Genomic DNA, 18,640 nt, shown 5'->3' with positions numbered 1-18,640 from the left:
TTGAAAGACATAGCCTGAACAATTCCAATAAGTGGTGGTTCTCCAATTTTGGATATGTACATAACTGAAGCAATCAATTGCAAATAGCATGCTTAACATTCATCCAAAGTGTGTAGAACATGAAACCATTTGCACTGTATAAGAGATTCAATTGCAGGTAGTAGAAAAGTCGATGCTAGCAATGAAAAATAAATTTGAGATTATACAATGATATGCCAAACAAGAAAGAAAAATGATACAACTTACTCCTCTTGAGAAACAATATGTGGAATTGTTAATCAAGGAACTATCAGGCGCAATGGATGCCCAATAGATTCAGAAACTATTTGTAAAGGCAGAGGCAGAGCCATCGAACCATTTGGCCACAATGAAATTAAAAGGAGCTTTCTAAAGGTGATTATAAATCTCACACCATTGCTAGTGAGGACCAAGTGTTGGAGCATGGGAAATCCTAATCAGAATAGAGAAATGGTGTGTCTCTGACTTGCACATGTTGATGGGGGAGATTTTTAAAAGTTCCATGAGTGCAGCGTAGACTTCTAATCACTCTTCCTTCTCTCTAAGTACAAAGAGTGATGAGAAAAATGCATAGCTTGCATGGAAACAGTTTGATAGAATACCCAAAAGTTTTTTTTTTAATTGTGATGTCATGCATGCACAATGTGAGCACATATGCTAGAGTGTTTATAGGTGAAGAAAATATTTTTCCATAACTGGTAAAGCAGGTGCAATATTTGTTTGATAAATTGCCTGCATTGGATCTTGATGGCCAAAATTTAATATCACTCAAATGCATTTTGTTGTTTAAAATACAATACCATAGCTGGAAGGTGGAGGCTACAGCATGGTTCAAATGTCCAGTTGCTCAAATTAAATGTGGTCTCATAGCATGCGATGATGACAAGACATTTAGCGAGCATGGAAAGTTTGGAGCAGAGCCTAGACATTTGTTAGAGCACACAGGTGTTCATATTTTTGTTATTCACAATTATCCAACATGGATATTGCACTCAAACCATAGAAACTTCCCAACGTTTGATAGAGTGCCTCCAACGCCCACAAGTGGTGGAATTTGAAGGAGCATGAAGTCTATTAAAATACCTTTGAAATCAAGGAATCAAGTCATTGTGACAACATATGGGTATTGGTCTCATAATTTGACATTGTTTAAGGTGCTATCTTTTTTGATTGCAACAACTAAAGAAAAATGCTCCAAACTATTTGATATAATGCCTTGGAATGCACTTTGATACATGAGCAACATGAAATATTGAACACAAAGCTATATAATTGCCTTAAGGAAATGGAATCGATGGTTTAAAAATACAAAATCAAGAGAACATTGAATGCATACCTGACATCTCACCAGAACAAGGAATTTTGTGAGCGATACAATGAGATAACAAATTCCAAGGCAAAGAACCTCTTGCAATACTGACGAGCACTCTTCCTGAGATATCAAATACAAAAATGAGACATATTGATATCAAAGATATTTGGCAAATGATAAGCAAAGAGGATGGATCGCCTTTGGCATACCGAACATTGGACAGTGGATTGGCTCATGTAGGAGGACATCCATTCATAGTTCAGTGCTTTGAACTGGTTTTGGAATGTATCAAGGCATATGATCAAAATTCTAGAGACGTTAAGACCTCAGGAGGTAATGTTGTGGTGAGGTTGGATCTGGTATCTATCTCCACTTAATTTAGATTGCCAGTGAAGGAAGAATTTAGAGAAATGTCTAAAGGAGGTGCTCAATGGTATTTCCATCAAAATAAAAAGAAGTTTTTGAATGTTATTACTAAAAGTTGGTTGGGTCAACCTAGGAGAGGACAATTGCAGTTACCAAGAGCTCTACGTAGGACACCTATTAATGAAGACATTTTAGATATGATCAATCTTCTCAATAGAATAGTGGGGAATGAGATAACTGAGGACTTTCAGGATTGGATGTTTTTGTACATCAATACCATCATAATTGGAAAACAAATTATTGACTAGGGAGAAATGACTAGTGATGCCCTTCATCATCAATTGACTAAATTCAATATGAATCAAGGATTCTACATGTTCTCGTACCTTATGTATGCAATTCCTAGTATGAATTCATGGCTTGGTCTCAATCCATATGGGGAATACAATGTGGCTATGCAAATCTATAATTACTACCCCCAGTTGCAGTTAAAACAAATCAATACACACTTCTGTAGGGTGAAAGATGATTTTTCAATGCTCACAACCAGGGAACTACAAGGGAACATAGGACTCTAAATTTCTCCTAAAGTAGCTAGTCTCATTAGTACTTATGGTAGTTTCTTCATACAATATCCCCGTGTTGGAAATGTAATGCAAGCTAGGTGACTGAGAGGGGGGGTGAATCAGAAACCACTTAAACTTCAATCACTTAATCCACTTTGTTATGTTAACTAATCTACTTGCATGCAAGAAACATAAAGCAAGAAAGTAATAACACCATAACATTGTATTTGGTAACCCAAAAACCCTCCAAATAGAAGGTAAAACTACAATGGGGATGACACCCACAATGATTCACTACTACAGTAATAAAGTTGGCTTGTTAAGGCTTACAATTGATCACTTATGGTGATCTACTCGGTTAAGAGTAATAAGGACTGCTAGGTCCACCTTGTGAAAGGATTTACACAATACAATTAAGTATGAACTATGTTAGGATTTTTTGCAAAGGACTGTAAGGTCCACCTTGTTAAAGGATTTAGGACTGATACATGTGTTAGGATGAATCTGTGGGTTGATCTATGATATGCAACTCTGATTGTTGGTGAAGATCCTTTGAAGTAAACTAATCACCTGACTATAATAGATGAGTCTTTGTCTTTCCTTGTGTTTCTTTTAGCCTTCTTAATATTATGTCCTTCCATATTCGCTTGTAGACAATGTTCTTCAACTGTTAGTTCATCACACATATCTATCTCATTTGGATAAAAAAAATACCTCATACTTATATCCATCCAAATAATACCATCATAGGTTGGCTGCAACATAAATAGTTCTTAAAATAATTACTAAGTCATCTCAGTGTTGTAACACAGGTCTAGAGGTGATACTGAAGACACTCGGGCAACACTTTCACCTTGGCTAACTCTGGCACTCGGTTGATACTGGATGCTCGGTTCATACTAATCACTCGATAGACACTATTGACTCAATTCACACTACTCTACTAGCTTGATTATCATCTTGGAAAAAGAATACTTTACTGACTTAGTTCACACTAGAGCTTTGTGGGAACTATCAACACAGTTGGCACTGCAACTCGATTGACATAACAACTCAGTTGACATAGCTTCATTCATACTAGGTTAACATTGTTAGCTTGATTCATTCATGAGCTTTTTTAACATTGTTGTTTGGTAGCTCGGTAACTACTGACTTCTCATAATGACTAAGTGTTTTGACACTAATTGACAATATGTCTTGCCATTAGATTAGCAATCTCCCCCTTTGGCATTAGTGGAAAAAATACTTATCATGCTCAAAATCTAAAATCAAAATTCCTTCACTCAAACTCCCCCTTTGAATATGCTCTATCATGTAGCTCGGTTTGCACTTAAGACTCTGCAACTCAGCTTGAACTGAAAACTGTGTTTTCTATTTTTCAAAATTATTTTTGTATATCTTCTTTTTACATATCTTTAATCTGTACGTATTTCCTTTATTCTATATATACTTTTCCTCTTTATATGCATATACTTTTCCCTTTTTCATACTTTCACCCTTGTTTTTGTTACAAATGCCAAAAAATTTACAAGGTTATGCCAAAATGAGAAAGAAAATCATGATGTACCTCCAAAGTCAAAGACATAGTCTTATCCCAATTATCCTTAAGCACCTTTAGAATGTGTAGATCAATTTGAAGCTCTGCTGGGGTAACTCCAACATGTGATCTGTCATTTAAAGGTTTATGTCTTTAACTAGTGTCTTTGCATGATCTATTCTTTTCTGCATAATGTCCATGTGGGGAAGCATCATACTCTGTATATCTACCATGGTTCCCTTATTCTGGCTTCTTCTCTAAGTAGTTTTGCATGGATATTTATCAAAAATCTATTTTTTTGCAAAATGATTTGAACTAGAACTTAGATTAAGTGCCAATTGACTGGCACTAGCCTTCAATTCCATATCAATCTTGACTAGTTTATCTTTTATCTCCTTGGTAAAATTGGTTGTGTCACTCAACTTTACAAATAAAGATACAACATTATTCACAATATTTTCTAATGCAGAAGTCAAAGGAGACAATTCTACCTGATCAATAGCTATTTTATGTGCTACATTCTCTAGCAGTTTGTTGTCAAACTTAATTTCAACTTTGTCAAGGAGTTTGTCCTGCCCATCTATATCCTCATTGAATTTATGCACAATATCAATCAATTTATAAATGATAGGGGCTTTTTCATTTACCTCTATAGATAGAGTGTCCATAAATAATTCTTTGATGTCCTCTAAGACTTTTCTTCTATCTCTTTATGCCCTTCGCATCTGTTGTTTGGCCATTTTCTTCCACAATTCTCCCATAATATCCATTTCCTCAGCAAATACATTGGATTGGTCCCAATTTGGTATCACAATCTCTTCATCTAGATCTATGCCATCAATTATCTTATATTTACCTTTTCTCTTAACCACTGATGAATGTATCATCTCTTTGCCTTTGTCAACCAAGTCCTTCTCCTGTTGTAGCTCGATTGAAACTGTAGGAGCATGTTGCTCAATTACCATAGGGATAGAGGTTGGTGAAGATGTATAGTCTTCACTTCACTACAATCGATTGTTTCTCAGGTGTTGCCTTAGGTGAAGTGGTAGAAGAGATGCCATGACCTTGTTAGTTTGTGGTGATTGATCAGGGAAGTACTGTACATACTTCATAATTCATTATCTTTGGGGCCTATTTTATTGTGAATATTTTATCGGTAATTTTGGGCCAACATATTATAATTAACTATAACCCTAAAGCAACAAAAATACTTGTATAAAAGGGCTTAGGGTTAGGGATTTTTCTATAAGGTGTGACACAAAAATTACATCTTGCAGCGGTATTGAGTTGTAAGTTATTATGGATTGTAATCAGGTTGTAATCCCTAGGTCGTAATAATGTTGGATTTGTTGTTTGGTGGATGTAGCCCAGGGTTTGGGTGAACCATGTTAAATCTTGGTGTCTTGTGTTCTCTTCTGTAAGATCTATTATTTATTGATATTGTTTATATTTGCATGTAATTGTTATTTCTGTCTGAGGTTAATCCTAATAGAGCTCTGCAACAATCTTCTCAGGATTTGACTCTTCAATTTTCTAAACCTCTAGTAGGACTCCCTCTTCTTTGATATCAAAAATGGTTTTCCACATATTTTTTGTGGACTACACTGTTAGGATTAAACCACAGATAGAAATAACAATTACATGCAAATATAACCAATAATAGAAAATAATAGATCACACAGAAAAGAACACAAGACATGAAGATTTAATGTGGTTCACCCAATCCCTGGGCTACGTCCACCAAACAACAAGTCCAATATTATCACAATCCAAGGATTATAACCTAATTACAATCTGTAACCCCTTATAGCTCAATACTGCCGCAAGAACCAATTTTGCATCACAACTATGAAACAATCCCTAACCCTAATCTTGTTTATACAATTATTTTTACCACTTTAGGGTTATAATTAATAATTACTTATCAACCCAAAATCTTGATAAAATAGGGCCCAATTTTATTTTTTCATAGAATTTATGAAGTATGTACAGTACTTTCTTGATCAATCACCACAATCTAACAATCTCCCACTTGGGGACTGATCAAGCTCTAAACTAAACAACAATCTCCCACTTGGAGACTGATCTTGTAGCTATGTCGCTACTCCATGAGGCTCTCACTGGATCAAACCAGCTTGGACTATGTTGTTCTTTTATTCATGTTCAATCTAGAAGACCAACCAAAGCTGAAGAGTTCAGCTTCTCCCTTGTTACTACCTTTGTCAACATATCTGTTGGATTGTCATTTGTATGTATCTTCTTTAGCTTTAACTATCCATCCTCCAAAACTAACCAAATGAAATGGTACCATAATGTGTTTGGTCTTTGAATGTAGAGCTGAATTCTTTGCAAGATGAATGACACTTTGACTATCTATAAACAAATAATTATCCTTCTGAGGGTGTCCCAATTCTTCTAAGAAGAACTAAAGCCATATCATCTCCTTGGCTACCTCTATAGCAGCTACATACTCTACCTCTGTAGTGGATAAACTATTAACCTTTTGTAACCTAGAAACCTAGCTCACAAATGCCCCACCAACAGTAAAGACATAACCTGTAGTACTCTGCCTAGTATCAATATCCTCTGTGAAAACTAAGTCAACATAGCCATGTAAGTCAGTAGTAGAGCCCCCAAAGTGTAAACACTTATTAGATGTTCCTCTCAAATATCTAAGAATCCATTTGACTACATTTCAATGCTCAATTCCTAGATGACTCATATACCTGCTAATGACTCCCACTACATGTGTAATATCTGGCCTAGTACATACCATAACATACATCAAGCTTCATACAGCTAAAGCATAGGGTACCTTGGACTTCTTCTTGTGTCTTGGGACACATCTCCTTAGTCAACTTCAAATGACTAGGTAAAGGTGTGCTGACAACTTTTAGCATTCTCCATAGAGAAATGTTGCAACACCTTCTCCACATAATCAACTTGAGATAGGTCAATGTTTTTTTCTTCCTATCTCTACAAATCTTCATACCAAGGATTTGTTTTGCTACCCCCAAATCCTTCATAGCAAACACATGTGCTAATTGGCGTTTCGGCCCTTTAATGTGATCCGTGTTAGACCTAGCTACAAGAATATCATCAACATATAAACATAAAATAATGTTGTTGTCATCATCCAACCTCTTAAAATAAACACAATGATTTGAATGACACCTATTGTATCCATGCTCATGCATAAAACTGTCAAATTTTAGATACCATTGCCAAGGTGCTTGCTTCAAGCCGTATAAACTTTTCTTCAATTTGAACACTAAGTTCTCCTTACCTTTGACTGCAAATCCCTATGGCTGAGCCATATATATCTCTTCATCCAAATCACCATGAAGGAAGGTTGTTTTAACATCAAGCTGCTCTAAATGCAAATCTTCGGTAGCCACAAGACTTAAAATAGTATGGATGGAAGTCATCTTAACAATAGGTGAAAATATCTCATCAAAATCAATGCCTTTTTACTGTGCAAATCCTTTCACAACTAACCTGGCTTTAAATATTTTCTTACCTTCTTCCTCTTCTTTCAACCTGTAAACCCACTTATTTTGTAAAGCTCTTTTACCTACATGCAACTTGCATAAATCCCATGTCTTATTCTTCAACAAAGAGTCAATTTCGTCTTTCATTGTAGACTCCCACTGAATCTTAATATCCACCCGTAGAGCTTCATTATAACATTCAGGTTCACCAGCATCAGTAAGTAAAATTGAATATATATATATATATATATATATATATATATAGAGAGAGAGAGAGAGAGAGAGAATCTTTATGGAGATCTAATTTGCCTTGTTGACTGTCTAACATTCACCGGTGTGTGTGGTATTTTTTATTGCAATTGTTGCACATCATGAGGAATGGCTGGAACATCAACTTTTAGAGTATCATCTAGCACTACATAATCATCTTCTTTCTTCTCATGTTGTTGCAACAGATCTTTGTACAACACTTTCTCATTGAATATGACATCCCTGCTTCTTACAATTTAATGATTTTCAAAATCCAAAAGCCTATAACCAAATTCATTAATGCTATATCCAACAAATACACATTTCTTTGACTTAGCTTCCAGCTTGGTTCTATTTTCAGAATCTATATGAGCAAATGCTTCACAACTAAAAGTTTTGGGAAAAGAATAACTCACCTTCTTACCAGTCCATGCTTCCTCTGGAATACCACAACCCAAAGGAGTATAGGGACCTCTATTAATCAAATATATAGCAATATTGACAGCCTCTGCCCACAAGTGTAAGGGCAACCTAGCATGCAACCTCATGCTCCTTGCACGTTCCATTATAGTCTTGTTCATGCATTCAACCACTCCATTTTCCTGTGGAGTCCTCGAAACAATTTTATGTCTACGAATACCATTAGTGGAGCAATAATCTTCAAATTCATGACTGTAATACTCACCACCATTATTAGATCTGAGACATTTTAATTTCTTACTAGTATCATTTCAACCAAGCATTTCTATTTCTTAAAAGTTTGAAATACATCAAATTTTTATCTAAGGAAATAAACTCATACTTTTCTAGTTGTGTCATCAATAAATGTAACATAATAATGAGAGCCACCAAGGGAAGATACCTAAGCCGGTCCCCATACATCTATATGCACAAGCTCTAATTTCTCCTTTTTGTTTTCCTTCCCAGTCTTTACAAAACTCACTCTCTTTTGTTTTCCATACACAAAAATTTCACATAAATTTATATTAACACATTTTACCATTCTTTGAATGAAGTACTTTTATAACTTTCTCACTCATGTGCCCAAGTCTATTGTGCCACAATGCTATATCAAAATCTATAGTAGCTATTTGTTCTCCCTGCTCAACTACACCAATTGTTCTTGAACATTCATTTTTCTCTAAAATAATTAAAGTACAAGTAACAATATGACTTATACAAAGATATAAGGTGCCTACTTTCACACCTTTTGCTATTACAAGGGAACCTTTTGAAACCTTCCAATTTTTATCATTAAAAGTAACTACGCAACCCTCATCACTAAGTTGCCCTGCTGAAATTAAATTCCTACTCAGCCTTGGAACATGTCTTACCTCATGTAGTAGCCAATGATTCCCATTCTGCAACTTAATCTTAACTTTTCCCTTTCCAAAAATCTAACAGGGTTTATTATCCTCCAAATAAACAAGTCCAAACTCCCCTTGGGTATAATCAATGAAATAACCTCTATGAGGTGTAGCATTAAATGAAGCACTAGAATCTAAAACCCATGAATCATCAACACTTTCTAAAGACAGAAGCAAAGCATCCTCTTCAGATTGTTACTTACCACATTTGCCTCCTTGTCTCCATGTGATTTATCTCCTTCATTTTTCTTTTGATTCCAACAATCTTTCTTTTTATGTCCTAGTTTCCCACAGTACCACCAGTCGTTTGGTCCTCTCACTTGAGACCTCCTCCCCTTTGACTTTCCTCTTGATTTTCCATGATTTTCGAAATTACTTCTTCTCTCAGTCATTCTGCCACTACTTTGTGCATTCAAAGCACTTCTTGATGTAGATCCACCTAAGGTTTTCCTACAAGTTTCCTCACTCAAAACAACACTGATCACATCATCATATTTTAGGGTACTAGATCCAAGAACATAATTACTCACAACCATTACCAAGCCATTCCAACTTTCAGGCAAAGATCACAAAATCAAGAGAGCCCTAATTTCCTCCTCAAAATTAATACCCATAGAAGATAACTGACTACTAATAGTATTAAACTCATTTAAAAAATTTGCAATAGATCCACCTTCTACCATTTTCATATTAAATAAACACTTCATAAGAAATACCTTGTTTAAAGTGGAGGGCTTTTCATATAGTTTCGCTAGGGTTTGCATCAATTCTTCTATTGTCTTTGCTTTTGTAATATTAAATGCCACTGATGGTGCCAAGCATTATCAAATGCTTCCAAGTACCTTTCTATCTAAAAGATCCCATTCATCATTTGACATAGATCCCGAATTCTTGGCTTTGCCTTCCAACAACTTCCATAAATCCTTCTGATAAAGATAGTCTTCCATTTGCATCTTCCAGAACTAGAAGTTCTGCCCATTAAACCTGTCAACCCTCAGCTTACCCTCGTCTACCATCACTCCCACTGAACCGTGAGACTCCCACTGAACCGTGAGACTTTCCTATAGAGGATAATTGAAAAACAACTAGGCTTTGATACCACTTGTTAGGATTAAACCACAGACAGAAATAACAATTACATGCAAATATAACCAATAACAAAAAATAATAGATCACACAGAAAAGAACACAATCTAGTGATTATCACCTAATTACAATCTGTAACCCCTTACAGCTCAATACTGCCGCAAAAACCAATTTTGCATCACAACTATAAAACAATCCCTAACCCTGAGCTCTTTTATACAAGTATATTTACCGCTTTACGGTTAAAATTAATAATTACATGTGACCTAAAATCTCGATAAAATAGGGCCCAAATTTGTTTTTCTAGGTTGATGCCCCAAGCCCCAGAGAATTTATGAAGTATGTAAAGTACTTTCCCGATCAGTCACCAGAATCTAACATGCACAACATTTATCCTTTTTGACAAAATTTGAAAAGCTTTAAATATAGGAGTCTATTTGTTTTCATATTTGGAAATCACCTCCTCAATTTCCTTGCCAGAGAAGTTTGGCATTATTTTTTTCAGAGTCTACTCTTTGATGTCTTTCTATTTTTTACTACATTATCCCAATGGTGAGAAACAACCTTAAGAAGAGTCTTAGAAGTTTGACCTTTGAGTTTAGAAGGGTCATATTTCCACTTAGCCATCTTCTCAACCATTGCATCCTCAATTTGCTTATGCTCATCTTTGCTTCTGGAGTCATATTTCAGGTATCTGAAATCTGCCATCCCACTTCCTTCCCTTAATGTTTTCAATCTTTGTTCAAAGGCAGGTGGTGGATTTTTTAGAGAGATAATAAGAGTATTGTCTTCATCTAAATGATGCAGGAACATCCTAGGTGTAAGAGCAATCATGCATTACCCAAAAATATTTTCTTTTCAGTCTTTTCTATTTTAATAAGAACTAGTAGACAACTCTCGATAGTAGTTTGTCGCTTAGTCTTGCAGATTACTTAATGAAGGTGCCCATGTAGGTTAGCATATTGTACTTATGAATTCTGTAATTTAGCATTTACAGTGCAAATAAGAAGTCCATATTTTGTTCTCGCAATTTTTGTTGTTTCTTTGTTTCTATTATGGTTTATGGTATTAAGGGGAGCACCCTTCATCAAGTGGTATCGGAGCTAGATTTCTTGAGTGTGTGGACATATCATCATTTGTGAGGCAATTCATAGCAAGATCGTGGTTTGGGCTGAGCGTGTAGATAGATCACTGATTGTAAGGTAGTTTGCACTAGGGTTTCAGCATAAGCAAAAAAAATGCCTCCACGAAGAGTGTGTGGCAGAAGAGTTGTAGGTGTTACACATGAGGGTTTTAGAGCCCTCCAAAGACAAGTGCAAGCATTGGAAGAACAAATGCATAGAGGAATAAATCTTCCCGTAAGAGATGAAAGTGAGGATGAGGATGAAGTAGAAGAAAATGTCGAAGCAAAGGCAATTCTAAACCCAGAGAAAGAGAGGCTTTTTAGGACCTAAGACCTAAGTTTGAGGTTCCCACATTTTTGGAAAATCTTAACCTAGAGGAGATGATCGATTAGATCAATTAACTAGAGGAGTACTTTGAGTATGAAGATATTAAGGATTCTGATGGGGTCAAGTTTGAGAAGGCAAAACTGAAGGGACATGTAAAGATCTAGTGGTAGGAGGTTCAGTTGAAGCGAAATAGAAAGGGAAAGGACAAAATCACTAGATGGGATCATATGATAGCTAAATTGAAGAGACAATTCATTCTTGTGGATTATAAGCTTGATCTGTTGAAGAAAATGCAAGGGTTGAAGCAAGCAAGAAAATTTGTTCAAGAGTATACTGAAGAGTTCTACTGAGTTCTCATTAGAACCGACCATGTAGAAGCTGATAAGGAGAAAGTGGCCCATTATCTGAATGGGTTAAGGCCAAGTATTTAGGATGAGTTGAGTCTAGTTCAAATAAATAATATTGAGGAGGCATATCAGTTTGCTCTAAGAGTTGAGGAAAATTTGAGCAAAAAATTTGACAACAAGAATAGCGGAAGAGGTCACGGTGGAAGATCTGTGGAACGATCTTATGAAGATCATAATGACGATGAAAAGAAAAAGGATGAGGCCAGAAGTTGTAGTCAGAACCAGAGGGAAAACAATTCCAATCGTTTCCATGACTAAAACAATAGAGATCAGAGAGGAAGAGGCAAAGGACAAGGATCTGGAAGAGGAGGCTTCCATGGGAAATGTTTTCACTGCAAGGAAGAAGGGCATAGAGCATTTTAATGTTACCAGTGCCAAGGAAGGACAAATCAAAGAACAAAAGGCCAAGCCAAAGTTGCATATGTTGATGAAGATGCCAGATCCTCACATTCTAAAGATGCCAAGAGAGGAGAAGTCCTAGTTAACAAAAGAGTCACGTTGAGTGGTGAGAATGAACGTAATCAAAGAAGGATCTTGTTTCACACAATATACAGATGTGAAGATAAGTGTTGCAATGTGATCATTAATGGTGGAAGTATTGAAAATCTAGTGTCAGAAATGATGGTCTCAAAGTTGAAGCTGAAGAGATAGAAACACCCACATCCATACCATATTGCTTGGGTGCAAGATGACCACAAGGTCATGGTCAATGAGCAGTGCTTAGTGAAGTTCAAGATTGGAAGCTACTAGGATGAGGTACTATGTGATATCATACCTATGGACATATGTCATATGTTGCTAGGTAGACCATGGCAGTTTGACAGACATGTTGTACATGATGGGTGAGCAAATGCCTACACTCTAACCAAGGATGGAGTGAAACATAAATTAAAGTCGTTGAAGGAGAAAAAAGAAAATGTACGTAGTGCTACTAGAATATGTTTTGTTGATGGAAAAGAGAAGCGTAAACATATGTGTTTTTCTATAATTCCAAAAGACAGTAAAGATGAAGTAGAGGAGGTACCTGCAGAAGTTACAAATATGCTATGAGATTTTTTTGATATTGTATCAGATAATGTACCTAATGGATTGCCCCCAATGAGGAAGATTAGTCACCAGATGAATTTGGTTCTAGGAGCTAGTTTTCCAAACAAGGCAGCACACAAAATGACACTAGCAAAAAGTGAAGAGTTAAATAGGAAAGTTCATGAGTTATTGTAGAGGGGGTTGATTTGAGAAAGTTTGAGTCCATGTGTTGTATCAGCAGTATTAACACCAAAAAAGAATGGAGAACAGATGATGTGCACAAATTATCGCGCTATCAACAAGATTGCAATTAATTACAAATTTCCATTGCCAAGGATGGACGATATTATGGATTGTTTGAGTGGAGCTGATTATTTCACAAAGATAGATATGAACAGTAGATATCATCATATTCATATCAGACAATGTGATGAGTGGAAGGCTACTTTCAAGACAAAAGAAGGATTGTATGAGTGGTTAGTCATGCCTTTTGGGCTAGCCAATGCACCAAGCACTTCCATGAGGCTCATGAATGAGGTACTAAAGGAATTTCTAAGTAAGTTTGTCATTGTTTACCTAGATGATATTTTGATCTTTAGTAAGACATTGGAGGAGCATTTGATTCATATTCGCAAGGTGTTTGATAAGTTGAGAGAAGAAAAGTTGTTGATAAACCCGAAGAAGTGCAATTTTGTAAAGGAGTTGGTGTACCTTGCATTTGTAGTTTTAGAAGAAGGCCTGAAAATGGACTCAGAGAAAGTGAAGGCTATCCTTAAATGGCCTACTCCAAGGAGTATGATAGAGGTAAGATATTTTCATGGATTGGCTAGTTTTTACAAAAAATTCATAAGAAGTTTTAGCAGTATTTGTGGACCCTTGACTGAAACAATGAGAGGGGATAGGAAAGAGTTTAAGTGGATTGTAGGAGCAGATGAGAGTTTTAATCTATTGAAATAGAAAGTTATTGAGCAACCTATTTTAACACTTTCAGATTTTAACAAGGTGTTTCAAGTAGACTGTAATGCTAGTGGTACTACAATAGGAGTTGTTATGAGCCAAGAAGGTAGTCCTATTGCTCATTTTAGTGAGAAGTTGAATGATGCAAAAAGAAAATATTTTGTTTATGATCAGGAATTTTATACAATAGTCCAAGCATTGAAGAAGTGGAGACACTATCTTCTTCCTAAGGAGTTTGTTTTGTATACTGATCATCAAGCTTTGCAATATTTGAATAGTCAAGAAAAATTAAACCAAAGACATTTGAAGTGGGTTGAGTTTTTATAGAGTTATACATTTGTTTTGAAACACAAGAGTGGGAAGTCTAACAAAGTTGCAGATGCTCTTAGTAGAAGATAACTTTGCTGACAAAAATGCAGATATATGTGGTTGGGTTGAAGGAACTCAATACCTCTATATCCAAATGATCCTGATTTTCATAAAGTGTGGAAGGCTTGTACAAAACTTATTACACTTGATAGAACAAAGTGGTTGGATTTCATGATCTAGGATAGTATGTTGTTCAAAGGAAGTCAATTCTGCATTCCAAGAAGTTTAGTGAGAGAGAATCTTATCAAGGAGAAACATAGTAGAGGATTGGCTAGACATTTTGGTAGAAATAAAACCATTGCTTTGGTTGCTAAGAATTATTATTCACCACATTGTAGCAAGATGTGAAGAAGTTTGTACAAAGTTGTAGAGTATGTTAGATGGTGAAAGGAGTGAAGCAGAATATAGGGTTGTATCAGCCATTACCTATACCAAAGAAGTCATGGGAGGATGTCAACATGGATTTTGTTCTTGGATTATTGAGGACATAGTGTGGGCATGATTCTATTTTTCTGGTGGTTGACAGGTTTTCAAAGATGTCACATTTTATTCCTTGCAAGAAGACTACTAATGTTGTTCATGTGGTAGAGTTTTTTTCAAAGGAGTGGTAAGACTACATGGTCTGCCAAAGAGTATAGTTTTAGATTGAGATACCAAATTTGTTGGGTATTTCTGGCGTACATTGTGGAAGAAGTTAAAGAAAAATTTGAAGTTTAGTTCATCACATCATCTACAGACTGATGGATAGACAAAAGTTGTGAATCACAGTTTGGGAAATATATTGAGATGTTTGGTTATAAACAAGCCAAAAGGATGGGATCTGATTTTACCACAGGTGGAATTTGCATATAATAATTTTGTCAATAGAGTATTGGTAAATCACCATTTCCAATTGTATATGGGAGTAGTCCCAAAAATGCTTTTCAATTGCAACAGTTGGATAAAGGAGAGATAAGTAGTTTTGGAGTAGAAGAATTTGCTAAACATTTGAAGAACATCCATGAGGAGGTGAGGAAACACATCATAAAGATGAATACACAATATAAAGATAAGGCAGATGTGAAAATGAGGTATAAGAAATTTCAAATTAGAGATGAAGTCATGGTTCATTTCAAAAAAGGGTTTTTTTTAGTAGGTACATATAATAAGTTGACGATGAAGAAGTTTGGACCATGCAAGAGAGTGAAAAGGCATGAATCTGGAAATGCTTATGAAGTGGAGTTGTCTACAGAATTGCATATTTCACTAGTATTTAATATTTCAAATTTGATAGAGTATTATGAAGGAGGTGATGGAGATGAAGTTGTAGAAGTGCAATAGAGTATTCCAACAGCTAACTTAGCTATAAAGGAGATTGAGAAGATACTGGACAATCATGTTGGCAAAAGTACAAGGAACAAAACTTATGAGGAATAACTAGTCAAATAGAAAGGGAGGCCAATAGAGGATTCATCATGACTTGCAAGGGAGGAGGTTAACCGTCTTGGTTTTGCTCTGAACACTTGAGATGTGATAGAGTCCCTTCTCAAATTACCTCAGGTGTCAGATGCAGGAGCATCCTGGGTGTAAGAGAAATCTCGCATCACCCAAAATATTTTCTTTTTAGTATTTTCTATTTTAATAAGGACTAGTAGATAGCTCTGAGTGGTAGTTTGGTGCTTAGCCTTGTAGATTACTGCAATAAATACGTTCATGTGGGTTACCATATTATACTTATGAATTCTGTAATTCTGCAATTGGGACACAAATAAGAAGTCCCTATTTTGTTATCGCAATTTCTATTATTTCTTTGTTTATGTTATGATTTATGGTATTAAGGGGAGCATACTTCATTACTGAATCATCATCCTCTTCATCAAGATTCAATTTCTTCCTTAGCCTCCTTGGTTTGGTGGTAGTGATCACAGGAGTAGACCTTGCTAGTTTCTTTGATGTAGACTTTGATGGGGTCTTAACCTTCTTCTTAGGAGGTTCCTTTGCTTCTTATTCTTCATCACCTTCCTCTTTATCTTCATCTTCATCTTCCTCTTCTACATCATCACCCTTTCCTTTAGTGAGCATGAGAGGTGAATCTATTTTTGCAAGTTTCTTCTCAATGTTTTCCAACCTTTTCTTTCCTCTCTTCAGCATGTGACGAATCTTAATCTAAAGTGAGATTCTAGTCTTGGCTTCCTCATAAATTTTGAAATATGTAGCCTTGGGGTCCATAGGCTCATTAATGAGAGCCTCAATAATGTCTCTTGTTTCATCAATATTTACCTCATATGCCAGAGGTTTTACCTATGCAATCCTAGGTATGACTGCCTAATTACAAACTTTGTCACAGTTAACCAGAAAGCATATATCTTTCTCATAGCCATCTACCAGCTGCTTAGGGATCCTGAGCCTACTCTACATTCTCTCTTTGAAATTATCAAAGTATGCATCCATGATGCTTTCAAAAATCTTTCCCATTTCATCTATAAACTCATTAATATGATACAATACTGGGGTGCCTTCTTCCAAACAAAATTTTCTTTTGATGAAAGAATTTGTGCACATAAAAGAATAAACATACCAAGAGTAAACCGACCTTACATGAGTTGTTCTTGCAGGCTTTTATACTCTCCATGTTCTTGTTCAGTTGGATGCCTTGGAGCTTGGCAAGGTCAAAGGATAGGTTCTTCTTCACCACCTTGTATGTTAGGTCCACTGCTTTGCAAGGCACGTTGTTTGGACAACTTGAACTATAGATTTTGTGTGCTATGACATGGATGTCAATCTTGATTTCCATGCTAGTCATGTTGTTCAATTTCATGTCTTTTCCATTTCATTCAACTAGGGTTGTTGATTTATGGAGGAGTAAACTAGATACTGAGAGCGAGGGTGAATCAAAATCTATAACACTTTTCACTTTTCACATATTCATCCACATCTATCAATAACTTGTGCATGCAAAGCTATAAATGTAAACTTGCTTGTAACATATAAATCAGTTCAATCACATGCATGAAAGTAATAACACATAACACAATATTTGTTACTCAAAACCCTCCAAGGTGAAGGTAAAACTGGGGTGGGCATGACACCCACAAATCTTCACTACTATAGTAATAAAGCTAACCAGTTAAGGTTAAAATATTTGACCATAAAATATGATCTACTATGTGAGGAATCTGTCCTGTTAAAGACTCAAGAAACTATTAGGTTTCATCTTGTTAAAGGATTTGACACTTAGACTTTGTTAGGAGATTTACAAAGATCTATTAAGACCACTCTGTCGAGAGATTCACCTTGATTCAAGTATGTTAAAACTGATTCAGTACGTGATTCTCAATTTTCTCTTCAAGCTGATTTTGAGTCTCCTCTTTACTAACTAATCCTCTCCTCTGATCTGATAACACTTGTCTTTCCCTTTCACATTCATTGCTTATGAATAGGTCACTTGTTCTATTAGATGATAATAGAACCCTTGAATGACTTTTGATCTTCTCAATCCTTCTAGTACAATGCTTCATGTTCACACCTATACTCTTCTCTTCTCTAGCCTTCTCATCATGTATATGGTCTAGGTTAAGATCATCGCTATTTAAAGATTTACATAAAGAGCTTTCTAGATGGTTCTAGGTTTTTCCTCTTCATCCTGATTGTTGAACACACACGTAGGGATGTGTGATCCACATCATGTAAATGTTCAGTAACAACCTCTTCAAAACTTAAATAAACCTTCCAAGTCAGCTTGATAATCCTTTTGCCCAAAACTTTATTCCATTCCTGACTTTTATGTAGACTCTACATTGTTCGATCTTTACTATTTTTATTTCTCGGTATTGTTGTTGTTGGGAATTTGTTAAGCTTCTGATGCTCAACATATATTATGCTCAACACATACTACATCACTTGGTACTTATACTTAGGTTTACTTAGTAGTTGATAATTCGCTTAGTCACTGATGAGCTCGATACATATATAAAATTACTCTATGACTATACACTTACTCAGCTTTTATAGAATTGATCAGTACATAATATCTAATGTACATGACTCGACCTATGTATATTAGCTTGGTCATAGTGATGACCATCTAAATCTACCTTGTAAATGACTAAGTAGTTGACACTAATAGACAACAATGGTTAGAGATACCAACAATCTCCCCCCTTTGACATTAGTGGAAAAAACACTTTGTCATAATTACATCACTTGTAATATCAATACAATCTAATAAAATGAGCTCTACCCCCAAGTCTTATGACTTTTGAATAATGATAAATTCGTTACAACCTATATACTATACCTGTATATCCTCTTTTCTTCAATACACTCTTTCTTTCATATACATTTCTCCCTTGTATACACTTCCCCCTTATTTTTTAACACTTTATGTCACTATTGCTAGGGTTGAAAGAGTTGAAGTAATCCACATGTTTCAATAAATTCTTTGTGAACTCTAGTAATC

This window comes from Cupressus sempervirens, chromosome 3 (genome assembly GCF_028749045.1).
Source record: "Cupressus sempervirens isolate cs-2001-9-10 chromosome 3, ASM2874904v1, whole genome shotgun sequence".
Taxonomy (NCBI): Eukaryota; Viridiplantae; Streptophyta; class Pinopsida; order Cupressales; family Cupressaceae; genus Cupressus; species Cupressus sempervirens.
This window is presented reverse-complemented; position numbering follows the sequence as displayed.